Raw genomic sequence first — 14085 nt, forward strand, 5'->3', positions numbered from 1 at the left:
AAGCAGACAACTAAACTCCAGTTCTATGAATGTGACTGCAGGAGAGAATGAATTGTCTGCTAGAGACGGCTGATATTAAAGACAAAATTCAGAGAAACATCAGACTGACCCAACTACCACTTACTGTACTCTTTATTGCACAAAGTGAAAATACTTGCAGGTTCTTCAAACCATGAACAAAAGTTAAGGGGATGAGCAAATCTGGGACAAATTAGCCAACTAAATCATTAAAAGAATCATCAACTTGCCTCCCATCTGCTTTCATTACATAGATTGAAATAAAAAGCACAATTGTGCCATCCATTTTTCTCTGGTTATAAGTCCAGAAAGCTCTATACTGAGTCAGATAAAAAACCAAATGCACATTTTTTATAAATAGGTGGTATACATTTAGCACTTTGTAGGCACTATGAAATGCATTCACAGCAGTGTTCATTCAAGTGTTTTAATTACGGTACTGTCTGCTGTAGCAGTAATTGCTTTAGTATTTTGAACCTAACCTACTGATATGTCTTCAGGAAAAACCCTGATTTCTGGGTCAAGTGTCTTTGATGGTTTACACAACATTTTTCTACCACTCTTTTTAAAAAGTAAAAAAAAAAATGTGCAAAACTGTCAATACCTAGAGTATGAAACATTGATGAATGCTATTCATTACAACAGAGTAAAACAAAATAAAAAGATTAATGTAATTATGAGGCAGGATTAATTTATGTGAAAGTTTTGCCACACTAAGGACCTGAGTTATATATGCCTACAAAGATTCCATTTGCTCTTAATTAGGTCAGGGATGCCTAACTAGTGCTACATTACACACTGTAACTGTGTGATCCCACCCACAACATTCAGGATCCCCTGGAAAATTAGGATACATGGTCTTTAATGTGTAAACAACTCTGAGGACTTGACACACATACAAGTGGCTCTCCAAGCACCAGAGAAATACCTCAAAGGAATTCCAGCCTCTCCAGCCAGTAAATCAGTTTCATCAGGGTCCAGCTTAAATACCTCTGTGCAAATGCACACAACATAGGAATTAAACAAGAGGAGTCAGGCACATATACGTCCCTGAAAGGCTATGATCTTACTGGCATAACAGACATGGTGGGATGTACTCTGTGACTGGAGTGTTGGAATGGAAGGATACAGGCTCTTTTGGAAGGACAGGCAGGGGAGACAAGGAGGGAGTGTTGCCCTCGATGTCAGTGACCATCTGGAATACACAGAGCTCTGCCTGGCATGGAGAAGCTGACTGAAAGCTTATGGCTCAAGATTAAAGAGATGGCAGGGAATGAGGACATTATAATGGGGGTCTGCCACAGGCCATCCAACCAGAAAAACCAAGCAGATGAGGCCCTTCATTGACAGATAAGAGCAGTCTCATGTTCACAACCTCTGGTGTTCATGGGATTCTTCAGCTACACTGATATCTGTTGAAGTAACAACACAGCAAAGCTTAAGCAATCCAGAGATTCCTGGAATGTGTCTACAAAAACTTTATTCTCCAAGTGATAACCCAACAATGAGAGCTGCTATGCTGGGCCTTGTTCTCACCAACAAGGAGGGCCTGGTGGGGAATGTGGACCTCAAGGCAGCCTTGGCTGCCGTGTCCATGGAATGGTGGACATCAAGATCCTGACAGAGCAAGAAAGCAAGCTTGCTACCCTGGACTTCAGAATAGCAGACTCTGGCCTCTTCAGGGATATAGGTGGTAGAGTACCATGCGATAAATCCCTTGAGGGTAGAGGAGCCCAAAAAAGCTGGTCAATATTCTAAGGTCATCTCTTCCAAACCCAGGAGCAATGTATCCCAACAGGACTCATTGTCAGGAAAAAAATGTCAGGAGGCCTGCATGAATGAATAAGGAGCTCTTGGACAAACTCAAACAAAAAAAGGTGTGTGGAAGCAAGGACAGGTAGAGTGGGAGAAATTCTCCCAGCATCCAAGGATGAGGTTAGGAAAGCCAAAGCCCAAATAGAACTAAATCTGGTGAGGGAAATGAAAGGCAACACCAAAGGTATATTGGTGATAAAAAGGAATATTAGGGAAATGGGATCTCTCTCTGGAAGGAAACAGGACACCTGGTTACCCAAAATATGAATAAGGCTGAGGTATTCAGTGACTTCATTTCCTCACTCTTCACCAGTGACAGAAGGTAAAGGGACTGGAAGAATTACGAACTACCCATGGTAGGGGTAGATTAAGTTCCAGACCATCTAAGGAACCTAAAGGTGCACAAGTCCATAGAATTTGATGAAATACATTTGCAGGTGCTCAGGGAACTGGTGGATGAAGTTGCTAAGCCTCTGTACCTTATTTGTGAAAAGCTGTGGCACACATACACATATATATGTTCCCACTGACTAGAAAGGGGAAACATAACTCTCACTTTCAAAAAGAGAGAAAAGGAAGACCCAGGGCCTCAGGACAGTCAGTCTCACCTCTGTTTTTGATGAAATACTCATACCTCAAGAAACACCTGTGCTAGCAAACAGGAGTGATTAATCTGCATTCCCCCCCCTCTTCTTTTTAGAAAAGTTATTTACAAATTCCATACAAGAGTAGCTCGATATCTTGCTAAGAGTGATCCTAGGGTAGAACCTCTAACATCTGTGAGTCTGGATAGTACACATCTTACAATTTTAACAGCTTTTATTTTCAATCCTTTCTAAATCTGTCAACCTTCCAACAAAAGTGAGGAATGTTCCTCTAATGTTAGGTCAGTCATTCAGTTTGTAGCAGGAAGAGTGTTGTAATTTAATGTATTTTAGGCAGAGGAAATTTCTCTACAAAAATCACACTTCCTTTCCAATCTAGCACCCAAGACCTGCTGAAATCAATACCTTCTCCCTTTGTTTTTGGAAGGGTTGAGGTATTTATTTTTCAGTGGAACACACCATATCAACATTACGGATGCAGAATCCTGGATCTAGATCTGCAGTTGTCTAGGAAAGTTTCTGTAACCACCAATACAGACAGAAAAGCTTCACATGACCTTATCACAAGTTGTCAGGTAGGCGACCTTGATGAGCATCACAGGCAGCAGAGCCGCAAAGCTCTTGAAAGCCTGGTGTCCAAGATCAGTAAAAAGGCAGGTGCTGTAAAGCACTGCTGTCTCTCTCACCTGCCCTACATACCATAAACTACACTGCCATGCTTCAAACTGGAGTGGGGAATTGGACAGGCTTAGAAATTACTCAGAAAAAAATGTGATTTCTTAGTTCTTTGTGCTCCAGGTCAGTTATCCCGTACAGTGCAGCTGAAATACTGAAACATGGGAGGAAGAACTGGCAATGTCACAAGGTGTGGGAACATCTTAAACCCTCATCTCTAATAGGCTGCTGTTAGGAAGGGCATAAAAGGGTCTCAAAAAGGCAGATCAAAGCATCAACATACATTTACATGGGTTTGCCACATAGCAGTCTCAAAGAGGGACAATTCACTTGTCCAGAAAACCAGGCTTCTTAGAAAATCAAAGAAAGACAAGCTGCTTTCTCCTTTCTTTTTTGGATTAGAAAATCCCATCCAAACTCTTCACTAAATTACTGCATTACAATAATAAACAGTCGCATTTTATATAACTTTAGTCATTCCTAACAAACTCCTTTGAAACTTGTCTTTGAGGTGAGAACAGCCAAACCCTAGACAAACACAGATAGGAAATACAGAAATATTTTTCTTACCCTGAATTGTTTTTTTCAAGCAATATTGTGAACTTTGAAAAGGTTCCCTCTATTCATGTAATAAGTGGGCTTTTTTGTTGTAATATTTATTACTCTGTTAAATAATTCTTAGTTTTACAATGCAATTTCATCAGCTGTTCTTCTGAGATATCCCTATTTTTCAATTAGTTCCCCTCTTATTTTACTTACTTAGTTTTAGCATTTGCAGCACACTGTAAAATTCAATATAAGCACAGGTCATGACAATTTCCAGGAAGAAGAATTAAAATTAAATAGAAACACACGCATATATTACAGTAAACAAAGACATTATCACTTATTCAGCAGTGCTTTGTCCTAACACCAAGAGTGGCAATGTTATCCATGTGATAAATGGAACAGACACATAAAAGCAGTTATATGAAATATTCATCAAACAATATTAAAACAATTGTATACTGAAAGCCATGGAGATATAAAAATAAAATATTAAAACACTAGTAATTACCCAACATGATTGGTAGTGCAATAAAAGCTACTACAGATTAATTTTTGGGGTGCAAGAAAAGGAGGCACTCTTATTTGTGATTTTATCATTTAATAATATTCTATTCATATCATTATTAACCAGAAGACAGCTATAAACACTGTGGTATGTATTTAATATTCAAAATGTGTCAGCAAGGTTTTGAATAGGCATCATTTTTAAGTGAAGCTTTACTATTTGAGCATGCTGAAGGGACAGCTCAATGTTTTTGGTCCTTGTGTTTGACAATCAGGTTTCTTAGCAGCTAATGTACACTTGCAATTCTATAGATCTCTGGCTATGCATCAGCCATGACATCCTCAAACATGAGAAAGGTGATTGATGCCCCCTCCCCAGAAGTGTTTAAGGCCAGGCTGGATGAAGCCTTGTGCAACCTGATCTGGTGGGAGGTGTCCCTGCCCATGCAGCAGTGTTGGATCTTGCTGATCTTCAATGTCCCTTCCAACACTCATGATTTTATTGACTCTAGGAACACTCAACTATAAGTTGAGCTTTCTTACTGCTGAAATTGTAGCAACTACCAGAAACAGGTCAAGAAGAAGAGGGAAAGTGGAGCAGGGAAAAAAGTTCTATAACCATCCTATTCATTAGAAATCAGCTCACAGTAGGCAAGGAGAATTTAGCTACAATGTGAGCTTGCTTTGTCCTTCAGATACTTTCTAACTCCTATGCTCCTGTAAAGGGAGATCAAAATATCTTCTTACAAGAGGAAACATAAGAGCTCTCCTGTTTGATAGCCAAACTCAACACTCTATTCCAGTCCAGAGGATGCTTGTCCTGAACAGCATGAACATGAGCCGGCCCATATCAGCCATTTTTGAGCACTTTCACAAATACAGCTTTTACTTTTCTATGAAAGAGAGAATGAGTGATTTCACACCTGCCCCAGGAGTTTTGTCTGCTAGATCAAGGTCCTAGGTTCAAATTCCAATAAAGAATGTTAAAATAAGGGAAGTGAAATTGTCTGAAGCATACAATTTTTTAATGGGTTTGCTTCATTAGGACCATACAGTTTTGCAGCTCACAGAATTAAGCTCCAGTTAGTTTGAAGTCCACTTAATTTTCTTGCATATTCATTATTTTTACATACAGTCAATTATACTAAAAGACATTTGGACTAAGAAGGAAGTGTGTACTTCTTCTCTGTGTCTTCTTCCTGCAACTCAAGTTTTGTCATTACTAAAAATCTATTTATTTTTCAGATGTTTGCTCAATAGTCAACAAAAGAGTCTTTTTCTTGCACGCCAAATAAGATATTGTCCTGAGAGCAAATGGTCTACTTACTTATCCTTAAGGAACCTTCTGGAGGTTTGTCATTGCTACTAATGCAAGGCACCAGATCTCACTTAACTGTCCTCTGCAGATATAATTAAGTACTTCCAAATGTTTTGCTTAATTGCATTCCTTAATGTTCTGAGTGATCATCATGAGTGATGTTTTGGTCTTTTTCCTTCAGTTATGAATTGCATTTATAGCTTCCAGTAATCCCACTTATCACTGCAATTTGGTTAGTTTGAAATGTGCTGCATTAATTAGTTCTTTTCAAGTCTTTTAAAAGAAATGTCTAGAGATCGTTAATTCTGTATGGGCAATTTATTATTGCTTAGGAGAATTACATATTGCAGTTTGGTTCCCTTTTTTATTGACTTCTTTCAATATTTCCCTGTGTAAAAATTATCTTACATGATCACCTTTCATAAAGTTTCCCTAGCGAGTATCATTGTATTTCTGGGGTTGTAAAAAGATCTCAAGCATTCAATAGCCAATGCCAAACAGCATCAGTATTTTTTTTTTTTTTTAAACTATTATTCCAAAATGAGTTTACAAAGCTGCCTATATTATCATAATAAGCAATTTCTATGATTTATTAGTATATAGCCTGGTAATTATGAAGGTGCATCACGCAAATTAAAACAGGGATACCACTAATGGAATTATTCTTCGTGCAGCTATTAATCTGGAGAAGAAAAGATTGGGGTATATCTTTCTTGAAAGAAAAGAACGCAAATCTCAGCCTCCATTCTCCTCTGGTTTCAGTATTCTATCCTGTCTACAAAATTTACCACTGCAAAGACTTGTGTACATTCTTAATTCCAAACATATCAATTGCCACTCTGAAGTCAGTGCCTTTAAGCACCAGAGTAAGTTTTAGTTATTCAGTGTTATTCACATGTTGACTCTGGTCCAGGGGAACTTCTGAAGCCAGCTTTTCCCCTGCTGAGGAGAAGATGGTGAGGTTTGAGTATCCTGAAAACCTTAGGAAAAAACCTCCTGAATCTATTGACATTTATACTGCTAGAATTCAACAGGAGACCTAAATGGTAAAATGGTGGAATCATGTAAATATCAAAGTTGAAAATCAAGGTGATAATAAGTTATGACTACTATTACTAAGGAAGAGTAGCAAATGTGTGGCTTTCAATTTACATAGTACATTCTTGGTGGAGCAAGTTCAAATTGGTTTGGAAACTGCCACAGCGTGAATTCTTAGTTCTTAGAGAAATGGCACCTATCTGTTCCCTTTTAATATGAACCTTTATACCCTTTATACCCTTCTGATTATGTTTTGCTAGAGTGCATTGGCAAGTTTCCATTCTATTATTGTGCTTCAAAATCAAACATTTTTCTGTTCTGTTTTGTCATTGTGCTTGCTTAGTTGTTTTGGTTTTTTTTAAATATGAAAATTAATTTATACCACTATGTGTCTGTAGATACAGCTTTGTTCTTCTACTTAATGGAAGAATACTTCTACTGTTAATATAATAACAAAAATCTAGTCATTCACCCTCTGGGATTTGTTCATCTTCCTGAAAAAATTAAGAAGAAAATCTGTAAGTATTTACCAGCTTTTAGAATCACAATCTCTTTCTTCACCTGGACATGCAATTGGACTATGTCATATCTTTTATTGATGAGAGGGAGACATTCCGAATCAGTCTTGGTTTTGTAATATGGGAAGCATTTTCACATTATGACACAGCTTAAAGATGCAATATACGGATTATACAATTTGGAATAAGAGGGACTTTCAGGCTTTCGCTTTAGAAGATCTGAAGGAAAAACTTTTTGAGGCACCACATATTAAAACTGTAACATGAATAACAAATTTCACATGTTCAAATAAGAGCTCAAATTCTGAATTACAAAGAAATGTTTCTCCACAAAATTGTTCATATCCCCCATCAGCTTTATAAAAGAAAGTTCCCTGAAATATTTAACCAGAAGACTTCAGAAATAAGCCTGGAATTGTCTGATCACCATGAAAAGACTATGTCAGAGAAGACTACTAGGAAAGAAAATTAGTTTTTCTATAAAAAACAGAGCAAGAAATTCAGGAATTAATCAAATATCACAGTATGATAAAATAATAATACTACACGGAGTCCTTGGTCCTTCTCCCAGCCTTCTCTTTCTCAGAAAAGTAGAAACTTCATTAGATTAGGACAGACTCATGTATTTTTTACCTTGTTTTCCCTTTGCAAGTTATTAGTGTCTATAACATACTGACCTTGGGCATATTTCTTGTGCTTTTGTTGTGATATACAGATAGAAGCAGCAGGGTTGGTGACAATAGGATGTTCCAATTACTACTCACTGTACACAATATCTAGTAATAATAGAATATTACTATGCTCTTCTTTATATATTTTTAAGAATAGATAAGATCAACATCTCCGTAAAAGGGTTTCCAAGCAGGTAGCTTTTTTTCAGAACAGAGTTGAAGACTACATGACCTGCTGGGGTCCTTTCCAGACATAAACTTTTATGACTGTATCAGACCTTTGAAAACTTATGGATTGTGCCTTGCTCCAAGTGGAATATTCTGTCATCAGTTGGACTATACTTGGGTAATGGCTTAGGTTATGGCTACCTTTTTATATTAATATATCCAGGAATCTTCTTTACCTTTGGATAATTTGCCATTATCCTGTCTGACATGAGAAACAGTTTTACATCCTTCTTCCTCAGCAGTACACCATTACCATTTGAAATTTCTCATAGAAATGATTAACAGATATTAAAGGAAATAAAATTGTCAACATGTATTTTGCTGTGATTTACAATTACCCTTGCAATACTTAGAGATTTTTATGGCAAGGCAGGAAATTGAAGTAATATAAATCCTTCCCATCAAGAAAATTATTAATTACTAGTGATTCTGTTATATGCATTTTATCCAAGTTAAAGGGTTTACAGTCATTTTACCATCTAATCTTGTTTCTTTTTTTAATTCTCAAGGTTGGAGTGATGCAACTGCAACTGTCCATACTTATCATCTACCATCTCCAGGAAAAGTTTTACACATACATATGCTTCACAAACCACCTCTAAGACTTCCAGACTACCACAGATCCACAGGCTAGAAAAGTCTACTTCTTTTGTTGACTGCAGAAAAATCCTTATTTGAGCAACTAAATTCATCGACTGAAACATTACAAGGGCTGTTCTACATGTCCATTTATTTTTAATTACAGTCAATGCAATATCTGACTTAAAATGCAGTTATTCTATGTGGACATTTTCTTAACTAATTTCCCAGACCATTCAGTAACTCAATTCAGATTTAAAAGAATTACTGTTCAATAGTGATGATTTTCTCCCCACATATATCATAATGCTACCATTTAACTTCTGAAATACTGCAGTATTACAAACTGTGATGCATCCTTCCATTACTGTATAAATCAGTATAAATCAATACTGTATAAATCAGTAGTTCAACCAGTCTCTTACCCCACTGAGATACAGATCTTGTTGAAGCAAACACCAGTGTCAGTGAAAGGTGCTTTGAAAGGTTTGAAATATTTTGACACAGAGTACAGCTTTAAGTTCTTGTCCTGGTTTCATTGGGAAAGAGTTATTGAATCAATTTTCTGGTCAGGGAAGCTGCAATTTTTGAGAGGACAACAGCACCTGATTCTGAGAAAAAAAAAAAAAAGTTTGTAAGACACTTTGTTGTACTTTGTCACCAGCCATGTTATGCAGGTCTCCCTAGTGATCAAGGTTTCAGCATTTTTGGGCTAGCCAGGTGCTAGGCAGGGCAGTTCAACCAGGCTGGCCAACAGACCTATTCCATACCATTAACATCACCCTCTCTAGAGAATGGGAAGCTTGCTTGTGATGAGTCTTTTCACTCAATGGCCACCATCTCTGGAGGGATTCACTCCCTGCTCTGTCCCTGAGGCTTGCTCCTCTGTTTGCTGTGCTTGCCATGCTCTCTCTGGGGCTGGGCCTCCCACAGAGTTTGACATCTGGCAGTCACTGCTGGGAGTGCACAGCTCATGACCACTATATGGGCAGAGTATAACTTTGTATTTCATATTAGTGTTGGGATTAATAGTAATTCTTCATTAATATTTTCTTTTTCCCTGATTCCCATTCTTGGGTGGGAAGTGGTCAGAGAGTGACTGAACAATGTAGACACAGAAATTCTTCTTCCATCTACTTACATACTCAGAGAAGAGGAGATGTACTGAAAGCCACCCTTGACTGAAACTCCTTTCAGTTTGTTAGTTCAGTTCAAGAAGCCATAAGGATTTAAATATTTTTTTCAGTACATTCTTTTTACATTATTGTTACAGACTATAATAATTTAGATATTTATAGCAATTTAAGTATACTGACCTTCTTCCTTTGGATCTGCATACTGCCTAAGCTGGCAATGTTATCATTAGCACTCCTCTCCATTTCTCACCAAGTGGCAAGGAATCTTGAATTATCTACAAAATTCAGCACTGTTCTTTTGAACTTACACTAAGGGAAGACTGAAAGATAGCATGCAGGTAACATAAAAAATGTATATGTATGCAAACAGTTTTTGTTTTTTTTAAAGACATGAAAAAAATAAAGGATTTTGGGTTTCTACTTATGTATCAGATACTGATATACTTTGTTTAGGAGATGAATTATTGGTATGGTGGTGATACAGGATAGAAGTGTGGAAAATGCATTCATTTTGATATCAGTAATTTTAGCAGGTCAGATTAGTGTGCATTATTATTATTATTATTAAACTTTTTACTAACGGCCAATGAAACCTCACAAATTCCTTAAAACAGATAGTCCATTGAGAATAAATTTTAATATTATGAATTATGAAAAATTAAAAAAAACTTTAAGAAAATTAAATCTGTGTTACACTACTTTTGTTTTCTCTATTTGGACTTCCTCAAAATTTTTTCCATAAAAATTTATCTTTCCTAATTCTACTCTATAATAACTATAAATGAATCCCTTCCTGTGGCAGTCTATTTCTGCAGTAAGCTTTTTGGAGAAAAATGTCTGTGTTTATACACACCACCTAATGAAAATGAGAACTCATCCTTTGTTTGCCCCTTTAGGAACTGCTGTGGCATAAAAGATTATTAAACTGATAGATTTTTCAAAATGGAACAATCAGTGAGTAATTGTAACTAAATGTGGGAGTTTCTAGCAGCCTTCTTGCAAGACTGATGACATTTTTATCTGTTTAATTACTGAGGCAATACAAGCCATAAGTCATTCATCTGTAAACAAGGCAGTCAGGCTACACTTATAAACAGATCAGATCCTTCCCCAGAAATCTTCAGTCCTGAAGAGTACTTGGAGATTCTATCAGAAAAGCCAATGAACACAGAGTCAAGTGTGCTACTGTGGAAAAAACAAAAGTTCAACTAAGGTTCAACAAAGACTGTGGTTAAAAGCAAGACCATTACATAGACCAGCACACACATGCTGTGAATAGGTTCCACTCTGCAAAAAGCATGTTGCCAAGGAGAAAAGGTAGGCTAAATTCAGCTATTAAAATACCACACTTCATACAGCAGAAAAAAAACCCTGTAACCTTAAAGATTACTAGAAAATTACACTTCACAGGGGAATCCTGGATACTAAAGTGCTGCTAACTGTGTCAGAGAAGCAGATGGTAAACTCAAAACAGAAGTTAAACAAGCAAAAAAATGTATACACTATAAAAACATGTGATATAACTATTACAACAAGCTACCAAAGGAAGATGAAAATGCAGATGCGAGACCACAGTTGATATGTTCTAGCCTAAATAAAACTTTTCATGCACAGTAGCTGTGATTGAAGATCTGAATTCTAAGTAAATCTTAACTACTGCTTATTTTTATGGAGTGTCATACAAGATTAGTGGTACCCAAGTTTTCCAGAGAGGTCAGCAGGAAGGCATGCACTGTGATCACCCTCATATGATCAGGTGCAGAGAAGCCTGAGGGTGAGGGTTACCTCCCTATTTAGGTTCTAGACTGACCACACTGAACAGGCACAGTAAGGAAAGGGTATGCTAAAAATATGAGATTTACAGCATATGCATGAGAGGGTGCATGTGAGCTACTCCAGCCACTTGACAACAGCAGAAACCACAGGCAGCCCTCCCTCCCATGGCAGTCAGGAGCAGATTGCTTCACACAAGCCTCTGGTCTGACCCTGCTCAAGATATATTCAAGAGAGAGAATTCTGTGAGCTGAATTAATTGCTTGATCAAAAGATGACACTCCTAAATCCTTGAACGATACACTAAATAGCTTCAGGTTTTATTATATCTGGACAGATCCAGACAGCATTTTTCCCTAAAATGTTATTTTAACTTCAAGCAGGTTGTCATATAAGTTGCTAATGACTGAGAATTTCTGACCTCCTGTGTTTTAATATTCAGTCACAAAACTTGAAAAACATGAAGGTCTCTTGAGTGGTTAGTACCTATAAGCAGTAAACAAATGTGTAAAGATGTCCAGGGATGGCTCTTGTTCAGTTCCAGAGTTGATAAATCTGGAGTATAGATTCCACAATGTGACAGATTTCAAGTTTTAAAATATTTCCTTATTCTCTTGCTGCAGATTGTCAGCCATAGTTTTCAGTCATGAAAAAATTAATTTAAATAGAGCATGCTCCTTTGAAATCATGACTACACATAGTCTAACAGGTGCTGCTATAAGTAACGGCACGTTCTGAATGAGAGATGACAAATTGGAGTGGTATTACCTCCCATTGCAATTTTCACAGATCTGAGGCATCTGAAATAAGCATATTGGTTAAAACCACACATGTTTTTATTTTAATTTACTTGTAAGTATACAGGGTTGTTCTCTTTATCCAGCTCATGCATAAATATTTGACTGCATTTCTGAGTTTTACATGTACTAGTTGCTTTCTAATAACCTGCTCTTTAACCTGATGGGGAAAGGGAAATGAGAAAAGAAAGCTGTATTAAACTTAAATATGATACATGCTATTTAAATCTTGATTGCATCCTAAATGCTTTAAAAATATATACAGTTTAGATATTCTGGTTTGATTTTTTTTTAACTTCTAATGTTATTACTTTGCTCTCTAAATATCTTTTTACTAAAATGAGAGGCAAGTGGTGCACATATATCTATTAAGCATGTGCATTGACTAGCAGGAAGTCAGTTAAAATCTGTAAGTACTGGCCAGCACATAGGAGGAGAAACACAAAAGCAAAACAAGAAGTAAAAGCAGTGTCCTCTTAGTGCTTCACAGGGATTTGATGATACTGACTTTTCCCAAGGACAGGGCAAAGACACTAAATGGTAGTGTCAAAATATAAATGTTCACATTTGTAATCAAAAGAAAATGTACTACCTGGTGTTAATTAACTGTTATTAACTGTGTACAAAATAAAAAAAATAAAAAAAAGAACAAAAAGAATAAAATGAACCCCCAAACAAATGAAAAAAGGGGAAAAAAGCCCAACCAACCAAACCAAACCCGAAAAACCCAAACTCAAAACAAAATAAAACCCAAAACAAACTAACATACCCCTATACAATCAATAAAATAAATCCAAGCTGTTTTCAGAAGAGACTGAAAGACTTGGAGGAAAAACATGAGACACATAGAAGTTCAAGAGCTTCAGAAGACTCCATGGACTATAGAATGGTCAAGCATGATATGTTTTATAGCAGAAACATATAAATAGTTTTTCTATTTCTGCATTTCTGGAGTACTTTAACTCCTCTCCTTCTCTGACCCCAGTCCCAAAAATGGTCAATGAATTTCAAACCTTACTAAAGTCTACATTGGAATTCATATACCAAATCCAAATGTAAACCATGCCATAAATCTTGGTATAAACCAAACTCCTACTGCTTGTCACATACCGAGACTTTTGGAAGCAGCATTAATCACAGGGTACAAGTGTTTGCCTCACAACATTTCCAGGACTCGGAAGGGTGTGACAGTGAGCCTACAGGTTAAGAGGACACCTGAAGACACAAAGGTAGAGACAGTACTTGAATTTTGCTCCAACAAACTTGAGAACTGAGGAAGTAAATATAAAAAAAACCCAACTTAATAAAAAAGAAGTTTGTGAAGAGTCATGAAAATAAACCTTTGTTAGCATTAGAGATAAAAAAATACTTAGTTATCTTTCATAATTTATAATGAATGTGAAATCTGTACAAAAATGTATCTTGCTACTGACCTCCAAACCACTAAGAGATCGTTAAGCTCCAAATGTGTTAAAGTCAAGTTTGTGTTAGGAATAGTCAACTGAAAGATTGATTTGAATACATCTGTCTGTATTAAAGGAACCTTCTCTAAAATAATCTCTACAAAGATAACAATAATATTTCTTCCTGCCACCTTTTAAATACCAATATAATACTCACTGTAGCAACTTTAGGTTTGAAAACAGATGTCCATGATGGATATTGCAATGCATTCTGCTCTTCTTATTTTCACTTTTAAACTTTTAACTTTTCATTTAAACTTTTAACTTTAAACTTTCAATTTTAACTTTTAAAACTGGGATTAATATGTGCTGATAATCCACCTCTTGAAAACATTATAATCAGTACAATATAAAGTGTTTTAGAGTATAAGATAAATGTCAATTTTTAATTTTCCAAA

Source organism: Calypte anna, chromosome 2, assembly GCF_003957555.1.
Source record: "Calypte anna isolate BGI_N300 chromosome 2, bCalAnn1_v1.p, whole genome shotgun sequence".
NCBI classification, from domain to species: Eukaryota; Metazoa; Chordata; class Aves; order Apodiformes; family Trochilidae; genus Calypte; species Calypte anna.